The following is a 7396-nucleotide window of genomic DNA, read 5'->3' on the forward strand; positions in this document are numbered from 1 at the left end:
AGAGGTGTAAACTCTGGCGCATGAGACGATACGTGGACGTTGGCGTCATTTGGACCGCAGCTGCAACACGGTGAACGGAAACCCGAGGCCGCTGTGGGATCACCTGCTGCACTAGCTGCGCATTGCCCTCTGTGGTTGCCGTACGCGGTCGCCCTACCTTTCCAGCACGTTCATCCATCACGTTCCCAGTCCGTTGAAATTTTTCAAACAGATCCTTTATTGTATCGCTTTTCGGTCCTTTGGTTACATTAAACCTCCGTTGAAAACTTCGTCTTGTTGCAACAACACTGTGTTCTAGGCGGTGGAATTCCAACACCAGAAAAATCCTCTGTTCTAAGGAATAAACCATGTTGTCTACAGCACACTTGCACGTTGTGAACAGCACACGCTTACAGCAGAAAGACGACGTACAGAATGGCGCACCCACAGACTGCGTTGTCTTCTATATCTTTCACATCACTTGCAGCGCCATCTGTTGTTGAAAATTGTAACAACTGTAATTTCGAAAGTTTGTCCGGCTGAAAATGTACTGTTGTCCCAAGCATATTGCAACAAACGGTGTATTTCTATCGCTGTTCGTTTAGTTTTTATTGCCGTTTCAAATATACCGGTCATTTTTGAAACACCCTGTAGAACCATAGCGCCATCTCTGTCTACGCTTTAATACACAATGCTGGCTGACACAACGCTCACAGTGGTGCAAACGTGTGAAGCAAGCAGGTAACCTTCCTATAACCAACTGGGAGAGTTAGAAAGGGGTCAAATTGTGCGCTTCCGAATGGCCGGATGGTCCTTTCGGAGAATTGCCACACAAGTTGGACGCACTGCGCCAGGGGTGCAATGATGCTGGTATCAGTGGTCACGTGAACATTCTCACACCTGTAGACGAGGCTCAGGACTTCACGCAATGCAGACGCCCCCCAGGATCGCCGTAATGTAATGGCCTCAACGGCAGGTCTTACAGCTACCACAGCACAAATAAGAGGGTTTGTGAGCCCAGACGTGTCAACGAAAACCGTTACAAATCGTTAATTAGCGGTAGCACTACGGGCACGCACACCTGTAGCCCATCTTCCACTCATGGCACAGTAGCAACGTGCACTTCTCGACTGGTACAGACAGAGGATCACTTGGAAGATGGAATGGCGCGCCGTGGTCTTCAGCGACGAAAGCAGAAACTGCCTACACGCAGGCAATGCTCGCTTGCGCGTATGACGCAGATCTGGTGACCGCTGTCTCGTGGAGCCCCCCCCCCCCCCTACTGCTCTCCCCTCATACCCCCTCAGGCCTTATGGTCTGTGGTGCGATGAGCGACAACTGTCATTTACCTCTGGTGTTTCTGGAGGAAACCAGCGCTCGCCACTTGCAGAGTATTGTTAGACCCGTTCTTTCGCTGTCCTTGCAACAAGATGGTGGTACGTTGTTCCAACAGGATAATTTTCGGCCCACACTGCCCGTGGTACTCGACGAGCTCTGCAAGACGTGCAGCAGCTGTACTGGCCAGCACGATCCCCAGACTTGTCTCCCGTCAAGCACGTTTGAGATAGGATGAGACGAGAAGTGACTCGTGCGACTTGTCAACCAGCATCTGTTACAGAACTACGTGAACAAGTCGAGCAGACGTGCCATACCGTATCCCAGGACAGTGAGCCGTGCGTGGCCCGTGTTCGTGCCATCTCTTATTTTACATCTTCTTGTTTTTTTCTTTTTTTTTTACCGTACTGCCACTTCGTTATGTTAGTTTCAATTACTGGTGTCACTGAGTTGCTGCCTTGCCTGCCCGCGAGCGTCAGCAGCAGATCTTATCGATATAAGCCTTGCCGTATTATCTTTGCTGGACTGCTATTACTTCCCCGTCGTCGCGTGTTGTGAGAGTTCGGACCAGGCAGTGTTGGAGTTGGCCACGCGGCACAAGTTCAGTCGGGGCGTGGCAGCAGTGAGGTCCGGACCGCCATGACTTGCCCGACGGTTGCCGACACACGATTGGAGTGGGGACGACTTTGGTTGGTCGTCGGTCGGTCGTCTTGCCGGAAGATGTGCATTTGGCCGGCGATCGCTTATGGGTTGGCTGTGTGTGTCGACGCGTGGTTCGCCCCTGTTATTGTACAGTCACTGCCGTTAGTATTGTCTAGTTCTTCGTGCAAGTGTTCGTGAAACTGTGTGTAGGTTGTGTGATTTTGACTGACAAGTTATTTTACATGTTGTCTGCATACTGGCTATGAGGAGTCGGTCGGTTGGCGTGTAGCAGTGAGGAATTCTCGGCGGGGCATAGTTTGGCCGGGGCCCGCTGGCAGTCTCTACGCGGTGTTGGTGTGTGTGGCGCTGTTCCCATTGCTACGAGGTCCGTGGCTCACCGACCTTGGACACGAAAGTTGAGTTTTGATTTAACCCACCAGCAAGTCAAGTCTGTTCACATTGTGTCATTCGGAGTTCGTTGACGGCTGTTGGGATATTCCCGCGAGCAACAACATGGTTTTCAAGTTGGAAAATTCTAGCCACCCTGCAGTGGAGTTTAGCTGTACCTGGTATTTGAATTGAAGTGCATGAGCGGAATCTTCTGCCTTGTGGCCATTAACGTTCCGGTTACCTGCCCTGGCCGTTGACGTAAATTTTAGGCAGTGTAGTTTCCTCATCGTGTTGTTGCCGCCCAGCACGGTGTGTAGTGTGATTGGTTGTGGGCGCCAATATCTTCTACGTTGTTACGTTTAACTCCCTGTTGTGCCCTGGTCGGCTGAAGTGGAAGTTATCTTGTAGGTGGGTTCTCTGACTGTCGGTCGGTTGGGTTGTCGTTGGATCGTGAATGGTTGGCCCGACTCCTGTCTCACCTAAGCGAGCGTCAGTGTTTGAATTACAGGCCAATCCTCGAACATCTGGGCGCCCTTGTGTGGACTGCCTTATTTTTTTTAAATTTGTTCTTGTTGTTGGTACTTGTATGGCTTATAGCCGGTTTTGTGTTTTAAATTAGAGTTGTTTTACTCTTAAGGCCTCCAGCCTAGTACTGTTCCCTTTGACATTTTAAAAGAAATTGTAATTTTTAAGTCTTCAGCCTTCAGCCGATTTGAATTTAACTTTGCACAATTTTGGTAAACATTTTTGGAAAGCAGTGATCAATTAATTGTTATATTTTGACTAAAGTTCAGTCTTGATCACTCATGTATGTTTTAATGATACAGGTAACCGGTTTCGGTTCTTTCTACAGAACCATCATCAGACCCATGGCTCCCTTAGGATGGTAGGCGGAGCTCTCCTCGCTGCTACGCAGTCATTAAAACATACATGAGTGATCAAGACTGAACTTTAGTCAAAATATATGAATTTAACTTGTTTACTTCAGCCTAACTAAAGAACTATTTTAAGATAAGGCTTGCCTTTTAAATTTCTGATTATGCTTGCGTTTTAAGTAATTGGCCTTCAGCCATTTTTAAATTAAAGTGGCTTTCAGCCGGTAATTAAGTCCCAAAAATTAAAGCTGTGTCGTTTGTCCTGTCCTGAGGGCTAAGGAGGGCATCTCAGACAGTTTTTGCCATCTGTACGAATGACTGTATGCCAGAATCAGATCCTACATTGCCGCCCGTAGAGGCTACGCCACATACTAATATGAGAGTTTCAGTATGAGTCGATACCAGGTCCGTGAGACCCGATCGTGCTATTTATCTGTAAATGCAATCATTTCATGTACTCCATATGCGCTGTTGTAACAATAAATATTGAGTAAATTGGAAACCCTAAAAGAGTGTATTAATTTTTTTCCGGCAGCGTATATCGTCACAGTTGGGAATCAACATTTCAGCAGTCCTTCTCTTTGGATTTTCCACTCAAAGGTTTCATCAGAAAGCGCACCTAAGAACTTATATTCTCGGTTACAGTTGGAAAATCGTGACACGCAGAGTGTCTTTTAAACGTCTTTCAATTTACCACTACATCAGGAAGTGAGAATTTGAGTTTGTGTTCAGCACATCAACAGAGAAATACTTCCGCTGCAACGATAGGAGGTAATAGATATTGATTTATAATGTTGAGGACTTTTTTCCAGTAACTTGCTCATTCTAACGATTATTTTTACATACATTTACTAAAAAAATAGGATGGCCCTCGCAAGGAATTACGGTATTCTGGTGTTTAAAATGTCACTTTATTTTGTTTAAAGCAACGTAAACGTACTTATACACGTTTTATAAAAGCGAACTGTCAACGTCTACGTGAAAGTCTTCCCTGATTCGCGATCAAACTTAGGAGCACGTGCTTACAGTTCTTGTGAAAGCCGCCTTATACAGGGTGATTCAAAACTACTATTCTAGGGACTGTGGAGGGGGCTTCAAAGATGACATTTTGATAAGGAACCCATGTCCGAAAGTGTAGCGTTTGGATGTAAAATCAGTTTGGGTATCGGATCACTTTCGAATCTCCCGCTTTACGGTACGCACATGGTGGAGACTACGAGCTGTGACCTGTTTGCTGTAGGAGCACATGGCGTGGACACTGTTTCGAGTACTTGTCGTCGGGTTCTCTTCTACGTGACGAAGGATGTGCTCTTAAAAGCACAGAATGAAGGCATCCGTGGAGCCCCAAAGCCAACCCTCCTACTGTCGAACATACCATCTTCTCGCAGCTGTTCTGTCTGGACTGGGGCTGCTGATTAAATATCGATACACCGATACGTCGATACTTTCTACACCCGATATATCGATGTCAAAACGGCTATATACAGTACCGATATTTTATTTTATATTATATTCTTTCAAAATTTTCGGAAAATATTCGAAGTTGTTCTTAAAAATTTGGAGGAGGACATAATTTTATTTCCGCTGTGTGAAGGAGTCTTACTACTTTTTGAGCTTTCACCATGTCAAATCTCTCTCTTTGACTGTATGAAGCAAGTATATGTGGCTATGCGGCACAAAAGAACAACACCGATTGCACGGATGGGGTGGCGGGTGAATAACAAAGATTTCCGATGTGAAGAAACAGCACACCAGTTGCGTTGTAAAACAATTTTTAAAGCAACTAGTGTGCTATTCCTTCACATCGACATTCTTCAAAAACCTTTGCTGAAAATGATGATCAAAAATCTAAATGACGAGATTGGTCGTTGCAGTGGACGGAGACGTGTGAGGGGAAAATTTTGACGTAGTCGCCGCTCGGTGGTACCAACAGAAACTGCAACATTTAGCTTCACCATGCAATTTTGACACTGTAGCTGCTAGGTGGCTGTCGTTTGCAGAAATGAAAAAACAGGTAACTCGACATGCAGTGTTCTCGAAAAATCCGATACGGAACGAAATCGTTCAATGGGTCAATCAGACACTTTTTTGTGCCACTTACATACAGTTACTATTGCTAGCAAATTGATTATCGGCAAGCGTGAACGTGCATCTTTTTCCTTTCAGTTCTTGCTCTAAGGGGGATAGGCAGGCTGCTAGTTTGTTGATTTACAGGATATCTAATAATAAATCAGTACTTAAATCTACAGCTCTAAAACCATCAGTATATTTACAGTATACAGCCGATATTTTTATAAGCAGGTATGTCGATATTTTCCCACCTATATATAGAGAGTCAGTAATGATCTTTTTTTAAATATCGATATATCCGGGTCCCGGTATTTTTAAAAATATGAACAGTCCCAATCCGGACGAAGGTCTTATTCGATGTCATATTTACAACAGGGACTGTCGACGGTGTCCTCTTTTAGGTTGTGTGCGTACCGTGAAGTGGGAGACTTGAAAGTGATCCGGCCTTCAATCTTATTTCATATACAAAGGTAAATTTCCGGACATGGATCCCTTATCAAAATTTCACTTACTAAGTTCTCTCAACAGTTCCTAGAACCCCGTAACAGGAATTTTGAATCACCTTGTACATCCCATCTGGCGACAAAAGACTGCGCTACAATGTACCCGCAAGCTACCCTACAAAAGATGATTGAGAACAACAATCTCATTTAGAACGCAACAGGACTCTTAGTACTCGCTACAGGGACGTTGGAAGTAGGTGTTGTGTGAGAGCAACGTTCAGTTATGGGTATAAGAAAAAAGTTATATAAATGATCTGTTATCTTTTTCATTTGTGTTTTCAAATGCCACGTTTATAATGCAGAGTCACTGCTGAGCTTACTTGTACATCAAATTTTTCCTCTGTTTACTTGAACGCTTATTCATTCGCATTGGCTGAAGGATTAAAGGCCGGCCGTTTTGGCCGAGCGGTTCTAGACGCTTCAGTCTGGAACCGCGCTGCTGCTACGGTCGCAAATTCGAATCCTGCCTCGGGAATGGATGTGTGTGATGTCCTTAGATTAGTTAGGTTTAAGTAGTTCTAAGTTCTAGGGGACTGATGACCTCAGATGTTAAGTATCGTAGTGCTTAGAGCGATTTGAACCATTTTTGAAGGAGTAAAGCGTTTATTCTTAATCACATTTATCCTTCGATTATGTTCAATTGTTCAATGCCTGTAGTTGGCAGTATTACTTTAATTTGAACTCTGTATGTACAGAACTGCATTTCAAAGTAGATGGCGTTTGTAAATGTGTGTGTGTGTGTGTGTGTGTGTGTGTGTGAGTGAGAGAAATAGAGAGAGAGAGAGAGAGAGAGAGAGGAAACGGGAAAATGCTGAAAGAAAATGAAGGAGTAGACGTTCCAGTCTGGTGAAACAAGCTTTAAGAGTTTATGTCGCTTCAGTATAGTACTTAGTCCCTATCTCTAATTTAATACAGATTAGTCCATACACTTTGTGTTGTCTGTGTTAATGTGCACTACGAATTTTCATCCCACTGTTTGTTAACAACTGAATTCATATTTCCAGGTAAGAACGAGTTGTCTTCGCTTATGCCTGCTTGCTAAGATTTGTGACGTCTTCTTCCAGCCGTCTTGTAAATGGAACAGAAGTGACGTAAGTATCTCTTTACATCAGTATTAGCTTTCCATTATTTTTTTATGTAGAACTTACCATCGATAAATCTAGGAGATATGATGTATAAGGGGTGATCAGTAAGTACCCGTTCGACGGCGGTAAGTCCATAATCTGTACGCCAATCAGGCAAAATCGCCGTGACCATTGAGGCAGTATCCCACCGACGCACCAGGTTGAAGATGCCCGTTTGCTGAACACCGTGTCCTACTGCGTGAAGAAATTCGTAACTGCCTTCTGCAGTCCTCGACCGACGGGAATCGTCGACCTTTCAAGGCCTTTTCTAAGAGACCGAAGGCGTGATAATAGCGTGGTGAGAAATCAGGACCATACGGCGGGTACACGAGTGTCTCTCATTTTAGTTGGCGCAAAACTTCTGTGTAACATTTGCAATATGGGGACGCCCGTTGTCATGAACTTGGATCATCATTTCACAACGTTGGTTATCGACGGAAATGCTGCCCATACACATTCCTCATTCTCAGACGGATAT

Source organism: Schistocerca cancellata, chromosome 8, assembly GCF_023864275.1.
Source record: "Schistocerca cancellata isolate TAMUIC-IGC-003103 chromosome 8, iqSchCanc2.1, whole genome shotgun sequence".
NCBI classification, from domain to species: Eukaryota; Metazoa; Arthropoda; class Insecta; order Orthoptera; family Acrididae; genus Schistocerca; species Schistocerca cancellata.